Source organism: Pongo abelii, chromosome 13 (genome assembly GCF_028885655.2).
Source record: "Pongo abelii isolate AG06213 chromosome 13, NHGRI_mPonAbe1-v2.0_pri, whole genome shotgun sequence".
In the NCBI taxonomy this organism is placed as follows: domain Eukaryota; kingdom Metazoa; phylum Chordata; class Mammalia; order Primates; family Hominidae; genus Pongo; species Pongo abelii.
The window spans coordinates 22,990,411-23,004,199 of record NC_071998.2 but is presented as its reverse complement, the minus strand read 5'-3'; the positions used below and the strand labels follow the sequence as shown (position 1 = coordinate 23,004,199).

General features: G+C 44.1%; 1 long non-coding RNA gene across 3 annotated transcripts in view; it reads left to right on the top strand.

The window, feature by feature from the left end:
• The window catches only part of LOC129048057 (uncharacterized), an 83,843-nt gene that overhangs the window by 22,581 nt on the left and 47,473 nt on the right, over window positions 1–13,789 (top strand). For all 3 annotated transcript variants that reach the window (XR_008510072.2, XR_010136430.1, XR_010136429.1), the window contains 2 exons: window positions 1,171–1,364; window positions 1,702–1,828. This is a non-coding gene — a long non-coding RNA (uncharacterized LOC129048057). The remainder of the gene's footprint in view (window positions 1–1,170; window positions 1,365–1,701; window positions 1,829–13,789) is intronic.

Sequence of the window (13,789 nt, the reverse complement as noted above, 5' to 3'; positions counted from 1 at the left end):
AAAAAAAATCACCAGGAAAATGCATAGTGTGCCTATTAAGTCTCTGGCCAAATGGTAACAGAATAAGACCCTGTAAGGTTTGGCTCAGGTCACTTGCTGGAGAGCTGTGAACTGAATGGAATTTCTGGAGGTTTCACAGTGCTGCTAGAGTTAGGAAGTCCAAGTGGTCAAAATGGAAATACCTCATTGAACACTATGGACATGCAAAGGCCACACTGTAGGGTAGAACTACTTTAGACCTAGATAAGGGCCACTTTGGTCCCACCTTTACAAAACTTAGAAAAATCATTGAAAAAGATCAAGCTGATCTGCCAGTAAATTGTCTGCCAGAGCAAATTTCAATATTTTTAAAATGAGAGGCAGAGGCACAGGAGGTATAAGATTATCATAGAACTTCTTCTGTGCCATAAAGTCTAGAAGTACTCAAAGAATCATGAAGACATATCAAAAGGATACAGCAGCCATTGTAAAGAGGCCACCACTGATCAGGTTGGGGATAATTTGAGCATACAAATAAATAATGATAATAATGTATAGAACCCATTAAATAAAATAAGAATTAATTAGTCTGTACTAATGTAAACAGATATGGGAGAAGGGAAAGTTCTTTCTTACAGAAGAATGACAGTTTATAAATATAGAAGGAATTGACATTGGAAAATTTATAATGGTTGCTAAAACTAGTAGGTGAAAGTTTGATGAGGAACAGGATATTTTCATTGCCTCAGAGTATCTTCCCATAGGTTAAGGCATCACTTTAACCAAACCTAACATCAGCAATACTAGAACAAATCAAACCATATGCCTCCTGTCTTAGACTATTCAGGCTGCTATAGCAAAATACAAACAAAACATTTATTTCTTGCAGTTCTGGAGGCTGGGAAGTTCAAGATCTGGGTGCCGGCATGATGGGGTTCTGGTAAGGGGCCTCTTCCAGGTTGCATACTGCCAACTTCTTGCTGTGTCCTCACATGGTGGAAGGGGCAAGACAGCTGACACCCATGCAAGGAGCCCTAGCCAGAGGGAAATCACCCATCCCAGTAGTGAGAATTTGAGTTCCAGCAAGCCTCGCCACCACAGGCTTAAGTGTTCTAGGGCCCTAAATAAACTCAAAAGGTGGTCTAGACCACAGGAACTGCAACTCTTAAGCAAATTCTATTTCTGAACTAGGCTCAGAGACAGTGGACTTGAGGGGCACGTGACCTACTGAGACGCCAGCCAGGGCATCTAAGGGAGTGCTTGCACCACCCCTCCACAACCCCAGGCAGCACGGCTTGTGGCTCCAAAAGAGAACCCTTCCTTCCACTTGAGAGGAGAGAGAAAAGAGGACTTTGTCTTGCAGTTTGGTGACCAGCCCAGCCATGGTAAGATAGGGCACCAGTCAGAGTTGTGAGGCCCCCATCCCAAGCCCTAGTTCCTGGACAACATTTTTAGACACAGCCTGGCCCAGAAGGGAACCTGCTACCTTGAAGGGAAAGACCTAGTCCTGGCAGGACCCATAACCTGCTAACTAAAGAGCCTTTGGGCCTTGAATAACCAGCAGTAATACCCAGGTAGTATGCTGTGGGCCTTGGGTGAGACAGACTTGCTGGCTTCCGGTGAGACTCAGCAAATTCCCAGGTGTGGTGGCTATGGGGGAAAGTGCCTTCTGCTTGAGAAAAGTAGAGGAAAAAGTAAAGGGGACTTTGTCTTGCATCTTAGGTACCAGCTTGGCCGCAGGGGGATACAGCAGCAAGCAGGTGCTTGGGATCCCCAATTTCAGGCCTTGGTTCTTGGATGGCATTTCTGGATCTGCCCTGGGCCAGAAGGGAGCCTACTGCCCTGAAAGGTGAGTCCTAGGCCAGACAGCATTCATCACAAGCTGACTGAAGAGTCCTTGGGCCATAAGTGTACATCAGCAATAGCCTGGGAGTGTGGTGGCCATAGGGTGAGGTTCCTCTGCTTGTAGAAAGGGGAAGGAAGAGTGGGATGGACTTGTTCTTGTGGTTTGGGTGCCTGCTCAGCCACAGTAGAATAGAGTACCAGGTAGATTTCTAAGGTTCCCAACTCCAGGCTCTGGCTCTCGGACAGTATCTCTAGACTCACTGGGGGCTTGGAGGAACTTGACACCCTGAAGGGAAGGACAGAAGCCTGGCTGGCTTTAGCACCTGCTGATTGTAGAACCCTAGGGCCTTGAGCAAACATAGGTAGCATTCAGGTAATGGTTAGAGTGAGCTTTGGGCAAGACCCAGTGCCGTGGTGGCTTCATGTCTGACCCAGCACAGTCCCAGTGGTGGTGGCCACAGGGGTGCTTGTGAGCCACCCCCAGCCAGCTCATCAGAGAGAGAGAGAGAGAGAGAGAGAGAGAGAGAGACTCCATTTATTTGGGAGAAAGTAAGGGAAGAGAAGAAGAGTTTCTGCCTGGTAATCCAGAGAATTCCTCTGGGTCTTATTCAGGATTACCAAGGTACTGCTTCTACAGGTCTGCAAGAAGCACAGCATTACTGGGCATGGGGTGCCCCCTAATGCAGATAGAGCTTAGATCACAACACCCAAGTACTTTTGAAGCACTGCAAAGCCTTCTTAAGGCGGACAGGTACCAACAAGCCCAGATGGCAGAGACTACAATAAATACCTAACCTTTCAATACCGTGACACCAACAAATATCCACAAGCATCAAAGCCATCCAGGAAAACATGACCTCACCAAACAACCTAACTAAGGCACGAGGGACCAATCCTGGAGAAACAGAGATATGTGATCTTTCAGGCAGAGAATTCAAAATAGCTGTTTTGAGGAAACTCAAATAAATTCAAGATAATACAGAGAAGGAATTCAGAGTTCTACAAGAGAAATTTAACAAAGCAATTGAAATAATTAAAAAGAATCAAGCAGAAACTCTGGAGCTGAAAAATACAGCTGACATACTGAAGAATGCATCAGAGTCTTCTAATAGCAGAATTGATGAAGTAGAAGAAAGAATTAGTGAGCTTGAAGGTAGGCTATTTGAAAATACACAGAGAATACAAAAGAATAAAGAATAAAAAGTAATAAAGCACACCTACAGGACCCAGGAAATATCCTCAGAAGGGCAAATCTGAGTTATTAGACTTAAAGAAAAGATACAGAAAGAGATAGGGGTGGAAGATTTATTCAAAGGGATAATAACAGAGAAATTCCCAAACCTAGAGAAGGATACCAATATCTAAGTACAAGAAGGTTATAGAACACCAAGCACATTTAACCCAAAGAAGACTTCCTCGAGGCATCTAATGAACTCCCAAGGGTCAAGGACAAAGGAAGGATTCTAAAAGCGGAAAGAGAAGAGACACAAATAACATACAATGGAGCTCCAATACATCTGGCAGCAGACTTTTCAGTGGAAACTTTACAGGCCAGGAGGGAGTGGCATGACATAAAGTGCTGAAGGAAAAAAAGCTTTTACCCTAGAATAGAATAGCTGGTGAAAATATCCTTCAAAGATGAAGGAGAAATAAAGACTCCCAGACAAATAAAAGCTGAGGGATTTCATTAACACCAGACCTGTCCTGCAAGAAGTGCTAAAGGGAGTACTTCAATCAGAAAGAAAAGGACATTAATGAGCAATAAGAAATCATCAAAAGGTACAAAACTCACCAGTAATAGTAAGTACACTGAAAAATATTACAACTCTGTAACTGTGGTGTGTAAACTACTGTTATCTTAAGTAGAAAGACTAAAAGATGAATGAATCAAAAAAATAGTAACTACAACTTTTCAAAACATAGTATAATATAGAAATAGAAACAACAAAAAGTTAAAAAGCAGAGGGACAGGCCAGGTGCAGTGGCTCATGCCTGTAATCCCAGCACTTTGGGAGGCCCGAGGCAGGCAGATCACGAGGTCAAGAGATCGAGACCATCCTGGTTAACCAACATGGTGAAACCATGTCTCTACCAAAAATATAAAAATTAGCTGGGTGAAGTGGCGCATGCCTGTAGTCCCAGCTACTCAGGAGGCTGAGGCAGGAGAATCACTTGAACTAGGGAGGCAGAGGTTGCAGTGAGCTGAGATTGCGCCACTGCAAAAAAAAAAGCAGAGGGACAAAGTTAAGGTATAGAGTTTTTATTAGTTTTTTGTTTGTTTATGCAAACAATGTTAAGTTGTTATCAGTTTAAAATGATGAATTATAAGATAGTATTTGAAAACTTCATGGTGCTGGGTGTGGTGGCTCATGCCTGCAATCACAGTACTTTGGGGAGGCCGAGGTGGGCGGATCACCTGAGGTCAGGAGTTTGAGACTACCCTGGCCAACATGGTGAAACCCTGCTTCTACTAAAAACACAAAAATTAGCCAGGTGTGGTGGTGGGCACCTGTAATCCCAGCCACTCAGGAGGCTGAGACAGGAGAATCGCTTAAATCCAAGAGGCAGAGGTTTCAGTGAGCTGGGATTGCACCACTGTACTCCAGCCTGAGTGACAAAGCAAGACTCTGTCTCAAAAGTAAATAAATAAAATAAAAATAAAAAAATAAAAAATAAATGAAAGCTTCATGGTAGTAACCTCAAATCAAAAAACATACAATGGATACACAAAAAGTAAAATGCATAGCTTAACTGGGTCCTCTGCTTCAGTCTCTCACAAGCCAAAATCAAAGTATCAGCCCAGGGTCTGTGGTTTCATCTGAGGTTTCAACTGGGGAAGGTTCTGCTTCCAAGCTCACTCAGTGATTGTTGGCAAGATTCAGTTCCTCATGCTCTTTTGGGCTGAGAACTTCAGTTCCTCACTGGCTGTTTGACACAGGTCACCTTTAGTTCCTGGCCATGTGGGGCCTCTCCAGTGTAGCTGCTTCATAAAAGTGTGAACACAAAGAAGGCAATAGAAAGTCAGCTAGCCTCTCCCTTTCCCTCTCCCTCTCCCTCTGTCTCTCCCTCTGTCTCCCTCTCCGTCTCCCCCCTTCTTTCTTCGGTCTCCCTCTACTTCTTTCTTTGGTCTCCCTCTGTTGCCGAGGCTGGACTGTACTGCCGTGATCTCAGCTCGCTGCAACCTCCCTGCCTCGGGCTCCTGTGATTCTCCTGCCTCGCGAGTGCCTGGGATTGCAGGCGTGTGCCACCATGCCTGACTGGTTTTTGTATTTTTGGTGGAGACGGGGTTTCGCCGTGTTGACCGGGCTGGTCTCCACCTCCTGGCCTTGAGTGATCTGCCCGCCTCGGCCTCCCGAGGTGCTGGGATTGCAGACGGAGTCTCGCTCACTCAATGCTCAATGTTGCCCAGGCTGGAGTGCAGTGGCATGATCTGGGCTTGCTACAACCTCCACCTCCCAGCTGCCTGCCTTGGCCTCCCAAAGTGCTAAGATTACAGCCTCTGCCAGCCCGCCACCCCGTCTAGGAAGTGAGGAGCGTCTCTGCCTGGCCGCCCATCGTCTGGGATGTGAGGAGCCCCTCTGCCCGGCCGCCCCGTCTGGGAAGTGAGGAGCGCCTCTGCCCGGCCGCCATCCCGTATAGGAAGTGAGGAGCGCCTCTACCCGGACCCCCGGTCTGGGATGTGAGGAGCGCCTAGGCCCAGCCACCCCGTCTGGGAAGTGAGGAGCGCCTCTGCCCAGCCGCCCCGTCTGGGAGGTGAGGAGCGCCTCTGACCGGCCGCCACCCCGTCTGGGAGGAAGTGAGGAGCGCCTCTGCCCGGCTGCCCCTTCTGGGAAGTGAGGAGTGCCTCTGCCCGGCCGCCCCGTCTGGGAGGTGAGGAGCACCTCTGCCCGGCCGCCCCGTCTAGGAGGTGAGGAGCGCCTCTGCCCGGCCGCCCCGTCTGGGAGGTGAGGAGCACCTCTGCCCGGCCGCCACCCCGTCTGGGAGGAAGTGAGGAGCGCCTCTGCCCGGCCGCCCCGTCTGGGAAGTGAGGAGCGCCTCTACCCGGCCGCCCCATCTGGGAGGTGAGGAGCACCTCTGCCCGGCCGCCCCATCTGGGAGGTGAGGAGCGCCTCTGCCCAGCCGCCACCCCGTCTGGGAGGAAGTGAGGAGCGCCTCTGCCCGGCCGCCCCATGTAGGAGGTGAGGAGTGCCTCTGCCCAGCCGCCCCGTCTGGGAGGTGAGGAGCGCCTCTGCCCGGCTGCCCTGTCTGGGAGGTGAGTGCCTCTGCCCGGCCGCCACCCTGTCTGGGAGGAAGTGAGGAGCACCTCTGCCTGGCCGCCACCCCATCTGGGAGGAAGTGAGGAGCGCCTCTGCCCTGCCGCCCCATCTGGGAAGTGAGGAGCGCCTCTACCCGGCAGCCCCATCTGGGAAGTGAGGAGCACCTCTGCCCGGCCGCCCCGTCTGGGAGGGAAGGAGCGCCTCTGCCCGGCCCCCCCGTCTGGGAGGTGAGGAGCGCCTCTGCCTGGCCGCCCTGTCCGGGAGGTGTACCCAACAGCTCCGAAGAGACAGCGACCATCGAGAACGGGCCATGATGACAATGGCGGTTTTGTTGAAAAGAAAAGGGGGAAATTTGGGGAAAAGAAAGAGAGATCAGATTGTTACTGTGTCTGTGTAGAAAGAAGTTAGGCATAGGAGACTCCATTTTGTTCTGTACTAGGAGAAATTCTTCTGCCTTGGGATGCTGTTGATCTATGGCCTTGCCCCCAGTCCCGTGCTCTCTGAAACATGTGCTGTGTCAACTCAGGGTTAAACGGATTAAGGGCGGTGCAAGATGTGCTTTGTTAAACAGATGCTTGAAGGCACCATGCTCGTTAAGAGTCATCACCACTCCCTAATCTCAAGTACCCAGGGACACAAACACTGCCTAGGAAAACCAGAGACCTTTGTTCATGTGTTTATCTGCTGACCTTCTCTCCACTGTTATCCTATGACCCTGCCACATCCCCCTCTCTGAGAAACACCCAAGAATGATCAATAAATACTTTAAAAAAAAAAAAAAAAGAAAGAAAAGAAAGTCAGCTAGCAAGTCACAAGTAATAATCTTTTGTAACTTACTCATGGAAGGTGACACACCTCAGTGTTGCACTATTCGATTGGTCAAAGACAAGCTACTAAAGGGAGGCAATTATACAATGTCATGAATATCAGGAGGTGGGGCTGCCCCCCTGTCCTCAGAATATCCAGTTCTCTGGGTCAGATTATTTTTAATTCCTGAAATCCAAATATATTTCCTGCTAAACAAATACTTTAAGCATACTATTTCCAACCAACTCTTTGGAATAATGATAATTCTTATGTGAAAGCAGAGTTCCTTGCCTGTTTCTACCCAGCACTAAGGCAAGTTTCACACCGTTCAAGCCACAGTGGGGTCCCTGTAGAGCTGTGTGCCTGCCTTTCTGTGTGCTTTTTCCCTCCTCCTGGAATAATTTTTCTTCCTTTATCTATTACAGAAACTCTTATTCATCTTTCAAGATATAGCTCATGAAACACCTTTCAAGGAGGTCAGCAATTGACTCCTGGAAGCATGTTCCTGAAAGATTGTCTGAGAACCTCAGGGAAAGCCACGTACCTTACATAAAAGGTGACCAGCCACAAGGGTATGAAAAAACAAAAGAACCAGGGCCTATAAAAAAAAATGCTGAATGCACAGCATTGACCCTGAGCTCAGTGCACATCTGGGTGGCATCAACCCTAATAAGACTCTAACCAAAGCCATAAAAAAGAGTGTCCTTTTACCTCCTTCATGATACTCCTGCTCATTGAGGAAATCCAGCCCACTGGTCTGCCTATTTTCCAGGGACTTGCTATTGCTTTAGAAATCCAGTACCTCACTGCAGGGCTCTTGGAGCCTGTTGATAGCCAGCCTAGCCAGTCACCTGGCAGTAACTTACGTGCTATTTTTAGTTTCCATTTCTGTAGACCAGCTGTCCCTCCATTCACCATGTTTATCCAGCACAGCAACACTAGCCTCAGTCATCTCAGGAAAGCATGGCCATCCTAAATTAACAGAACTATTTTGGATTTTTCAAGTACTGAAACTAAATCCTCCTGGCCTCAGCTCTAGACTACAAGGCATGAGGAAAGTCCTGCTGCTGTATAATATTTACTGAAAGCTCGAAAATCTCAATATACATGAGAATAAAATTATGGCATGATCTTCAGCCTCTGGGGGTCTGGGCTGAAGTCTTCATTTAAAGCCACGGTGCTGACTTCCCACAGAAGCAGAGCAACAGTTAAAGAACATCACACCATCAGTGATTGGCTAGCGGGATTACACTTAGGAAGCAAAGTTTTTCAGCAAAATGGAGACACACTCCCTGTTCTCTGCACTAGGTCCCTGATGAACAGATTCAGTTCCCATTTAATGCAATTATTACACCCCATGTAAATCACCATCCACTTGTTTGCCTCTTTTATAAACATTTGTTGAGTGTAGCCTGTGCAGTTGAGGTGACTGTTTTCTTGGACAAACAGAGGTAATGGAGAGAGGTGGGGAGGTACCAGGTAGACCCCTTCAGGGTCTACAAACATGAAAACTAAAAATAGCTTGTAGGCTACTGCCAAGTGACAGAATAGCTGAGTAGGAATAGGCTTCAAGAGCACTGTAGTAAGGCACTGGATATCCTAAGGAACAGCCAGTCACTGGAGAACAATCAGACTCCTTGGGGCTTGGATTCCCTCAAAGACCACAGAAGATAGGGACTCCTTTTGATGGTTTTTCTTAAAAGTCTCAGGGTTGATGCTGATGTGAACAGTGAGCTCAGGATTTGTGCCATGCATTCTGTACTTTTTACAGACCCTAGTTCTGTTGGTTTTCCATACCCTTGAGGCTGGTCAACTTCTATGTTAGGTATGTGGCTTTTCATAAGGCTCTCAAACAATTCTTCAGGCACATGTTTTCAGGAACCAATTGTCAACCACTCTGAAAATTTTCACCTGTAAGTGTAGATACTGTTGCTAAATTTCTCCAGCTTAGACCCAAGACAGAGGATATGCATTTTCAAAGCTTCCTACTTGTGCCCCGCTACAAGTCTAAAGGACACAACATAAATGGAGGGGACTGTTGATTTTGGTAGTGATGGTCTCTCTTTTCTAATCATTGTGGTTGTGGAAACTGGCTAAATTCCAAAATTTTGTAGCTCTCCTCTGTGATCAGAAAAATCACCCATACTCAGCATATGGGTTACCTGTTCTCATCCTTGCTAGCCCTGACTCACAGTTCAGGCTCTACTTTTGGGGAAGCAGAGTAGGTGTGATGAGCTGAAGACTTTGTAGTTCTGGAATTCCGTTTGAAGATTTGGTCTGATCAGTCTTTCTGGTCCAATTTGAGAAAAAGAAAGAATCATGACACCATTATCTCAAACATTTTATGTTGTCCAGTCATCTTTGTAACATTCATTCAACAAAGTATATAGAACACATGTTCTGTGGAAGGCAGTGAGAACTATCTCGATTTGTTTTCCTCTGTCCTATTCTCTATGAAAAACTGGGGTTTCATTTTCTTCCTATTGAACCCTCTGTGGTTGCTTCCACCCATTCTCCCTTTCAGAGGTTTCTTTTATTTGTTTTTGCCTAATGAAGCTCTGTCACTTTTAACAGGAAATCACTGTCATTCTTTTGAGTCTTCCAAAAAGTTGTCACCCCCATATCAAGAATCAAATGACAGCAAAGGCTCATCTTTTATATTTGCATTTAACATAGCAGTATGAGAGAGCTCTGGTTGCAACTGATTAGGAGGCTGCTCATCAGACTTCCGCAGCTACTTATCCTTATAGAGAGAGGTAAAGGAGGGAGGTTGCCTAAATGCTTTCTTATTTCTTCTTTTCCTTCTCTTTTTTTTTCCTTCAACTTTAAGTTCTGGAGTACATGTGCAGGTTTGTTACATAGGTAAATGTGTGCCACGGTGGTTTCCTGTACAGATCAACCCATCACCTAGTCATTAAGCCCAGCATCCATTAGCTATTCTTCCTGATGCTCTTCCTCTCCCAGCCCTCCATGACAGGCCCCAGTGTGTGTTGTTCCCCACCATGTGTCCATGTGTTATCGTTCAGCTCCCACTTATAAGTGAGAACATGCAGTGTTTGGTTTTCTGTTCCTGCATTCGTTTGCTGAGGATAACAGCTTCCAGCTCCATCCATGTCCCTGCAAAGGACATAATCTCATTTCTTTTTATGGTTGCATAGTATTCCATGGTATGTATGTGCACAATTTTCTTTCTCCAGTCTACCATTGATGGGCATTTGGGTTGATTCCATGTCTTTGGTATTCTGAATAGTGCTGCAATGAATATATGCATGCATGTATCTTTATAATAGAATGACTTATATTCCTTTGGGTATGTACCCAGTAATGGGATTGCTGGATCAGATGGTATTTCTGCTTCTAGATCTTTGAGGAGTCACCACACTGTCTTCTATAATGGTTGAACTAATTTACACTCCCATCAACAGTGTAAAAGCATTCCTTTTTCTCCACAACCTGGCCAACATCTGTTGTTTCTTGACTTTTTAATAATCGTGATTCTGACTGACGTGAGATGTTATCTCCTTGTAGTTTTGTGTTTCTCTAGTGATGAGTGATGTTGAGCTTTTGTTCATGTTTCTTGGCCATATGAATGTCTTCTCCTTCTCCTGCTGCAGAACAGCTCCCCCTGCCTCCTACTTTACCCTTACAAATAAGCAAGTTCTCTGCAGAGAAATGTGTGTGTTTTGTATACACACACACACACACACACACACTGCCTGCATATATCTTACTACCTTACAGATACATCTAGAGAGGTTTTTTTGTTTGTTTTGTTTTTGGCTGCAATAGTACCAAGGAAAGATTCAGGCTATAATCTGCCTTCATTTTCTTTAGTTCATATAGCCAGATGACCCTAATCTACCTTCTTATCCCACTTTTTGAGGTTCTTTTTGAGTCCTCACCACAAATTATCTGACTTTTCATCCTTGTTAGGAAGGCAGAAATTCCCAGTTTTCAACCAAAAAAGTAATCATTAGGCATAATTTGTGGCACCTTTGTCATTTCATTTCTTTACAATTTCTTTTTCTTAGAACTTCTTCCAGCACAATGGAGGCCAGTCTTTCTCATCAGGTATTCGTTTTTGTTGTTTTTTTAAACTAATAAGCTTTATTTTTTAGAGCAGTTTTAGGTTCACAGTAAAATTAAGTGGAAAGTACAAAAAGCTTGCATATGCCACCACCCCAGCAAAACCTTCCCCACTATCAACATCCTGCACTACAGTCCTAAACTTGTTTCCACTGATGAACCTACATTGACACATCATTATCACCCAAAGTCCATCATTTACATTAGAGTTCACTCTTGGGGGAGTGTGCATTCTATGGATTTTGATAAGTATATAATGTATAGTAATACTACATAAATGTATAAATATATATATTTTGATAAGTGTAAATCGACCCTTGTTAGTATCATGTAGAATAGTTTCACTGTCCAGAAAAAAAATTCTCTGTGCTCTACCTATTCATTCATCCCTCCCCGTAACCTTTGGCAACTACTTACCCTTTTACTGTCTCCATAGTTTTACCCTTTTCCAGAATGTCATACAATTGGTATCATACAGTATGTAGCCTTTTCAGATTGATTTCTTTCACTTAGCAGTATGTATTTAAGGTTCTTCCATGTATTTCTTTTTTTTTGAGACAGGGTCTCATCCACCCAGGCTAAAGTGCAGTGGTACAATCATGGCTCACTGCAGGCTTGACCTCCTGGACTCAAGCAGTCCTCTCAGCTCAGCCTCCCAAGTAACTGGGACCACAGGTGTGCACCACTATTCACAATGGCAAAGACATGGAATCAACCCAAAGACTACCTTCCGTGTCTTTTCATGGCTTCATACCTCATTTCTTTTTAATGCTGAGCAATATTGCATTGTATGGACATACTAAAGTTTATTCATCTGTAGAAAGACATCTTGGTTGCTTCCAAGTTTTGGAAATCATGAGTAAAGCTGTTATAAACATCCATGTGGTTTTTATGTGGCTATAAGTTTTCAATTCATTTGATTAAATTCATTTGGCTATAAGTTTTCAATTCATCTTGGTTGCTTCCAAGTTTTGGAAATCATGAGTAAAGCTGTTAGAAACATCCATGTGGTTTTTGTGTGGCTATAAGTTTTCAATTCGTTTGGATAAATACAAAGAAGCTCACTTGCTGGATCGTATGGCAAGAATATATTTAGGTTTATAAGAAATTACCAGCCTGTTTTCCAAAGTGTTTGTACTATTTTCCCACCAGCAATGAACGAGAGTGCCTGTTGCTTCCACATCCTTGTCAGCATTTGCTGTTGTCAGTGTTTTGGATTTTGGCCATTTTAATAGCTATGTAATCTTGTCTTGTTGTTTTAATTTGCAATTCCCTAAGGACATATGGTGTGGAACATCTTTTCACATGTTTACTTGCCATCTGTATACCTTCTTTGGTGAGGTGTCCAAGTCTTTTGCCCATTTTAAAATTCAGTTCTTATTTTATTATTGTTGAGTTTTAAGAGTGCTTTGTATACTTTGGATAGCGTCCTTTATCAGATGTGTATTTTGCAAATATTTTCTTCCAGTAAGTGGTGTGTCTTCTCATTCTCTTGACATTGTCTTTCAGAGAGAAGACATTTTTCATTTTAATGATGTCCAGCTTATCAATTATTTCTTTCACAGATCATGACTTTGATGTTATACCTAAAAAGTCATCATCATACCCAAGGTCCATTAGGTTTTCTCCTATGTTATCTTTTGGGGTTTTTTAGGTTTCTGTTTTATGTTTAGGTCTATGATCCATTTTGAATTAAGTTTTGTAAAGGATGTAAGGTCTGTGTCTAGGTTCATTTTTGCATATTGATGTTCAGTTGTTCCAGCACCATTTTCTCCTTTGTCAAAGATCAGTTATATTTCTGTGGATCTGTTTCTGGGCTCTCTATTCTGTTCCATTGATTTATGTGTTCTTCACCACTACCACACTGTCTTGATTACCGTGGCTTTATAATAAGTCTTGAAGTTGAGTAGTATCAGTCCTCCAATCTTGGTCTTCTCCTTCCATGTTGAGATAGTCTTTTACCTCTCCATCTAAACTTTAGAAGCAATTTGTCATTATCCATAAAATAGCTTGCTGGAATTTTTATTGGGATTGCATCAAAGCTGTAGATCGAGTTGTGAAGAACTGAGATCTTGACAATATTGTCTTCCTATTCATGAATATTGAATATCTTTGCATTTATTTAGTTCTTCCTTGATATCTTTCATCAGGGTTTTGCATATGTATATATTTATTTGTTTTCCTCATAAAGATCTGCTACATAGTTTGTTAGGTTTATACGTATGTATTTCTTTTTTCCTTTTGAGTGCCAATGTAAACAGCAATGTATTTTTTACTTCAACTTCCATTTGTTCATTGCTGGCATGCAGAAAACAATTGGCTTTTGTATATTAACTTTGTATCTTGAAACCTTGTTATAATTGCTTATCAGTTCCAGAAGATTTTTCTCTCTATCCTTGGTAATGTTCTACATAGATGCTTATGTCATCTGTGAACAAAGGCAGTTTGATTTTTTTCCTTCCCAGTCTGTATACCTTTTATTTCCTTTTTGTGTCTTATTGCCTTAGCTAGGACTCCTTAGGCACTTGCTTTTATCCATCGCTATATTAGCCTGTTCTCATGCTGCTAATAAAGACATACCAAAGACTGGGTAATTTTTAAAGGAAAGAGGTTTAATTGGCTCACAGTTCCACATGGCTGGGGAGGCCTCTTAATCATGGTGAAAGGCAAGGAGGAACAAAGCCACATCTTACATGGTGGTAGACAAGAGAGAATGAGAGTCAAGCAAAAGGGGAAATTTTTTTATAAAACCACCAGATCTCGTGAGACTTATTCCCTACCACCAGAACAGTATAAGGGAAACCGCCCCCATGATT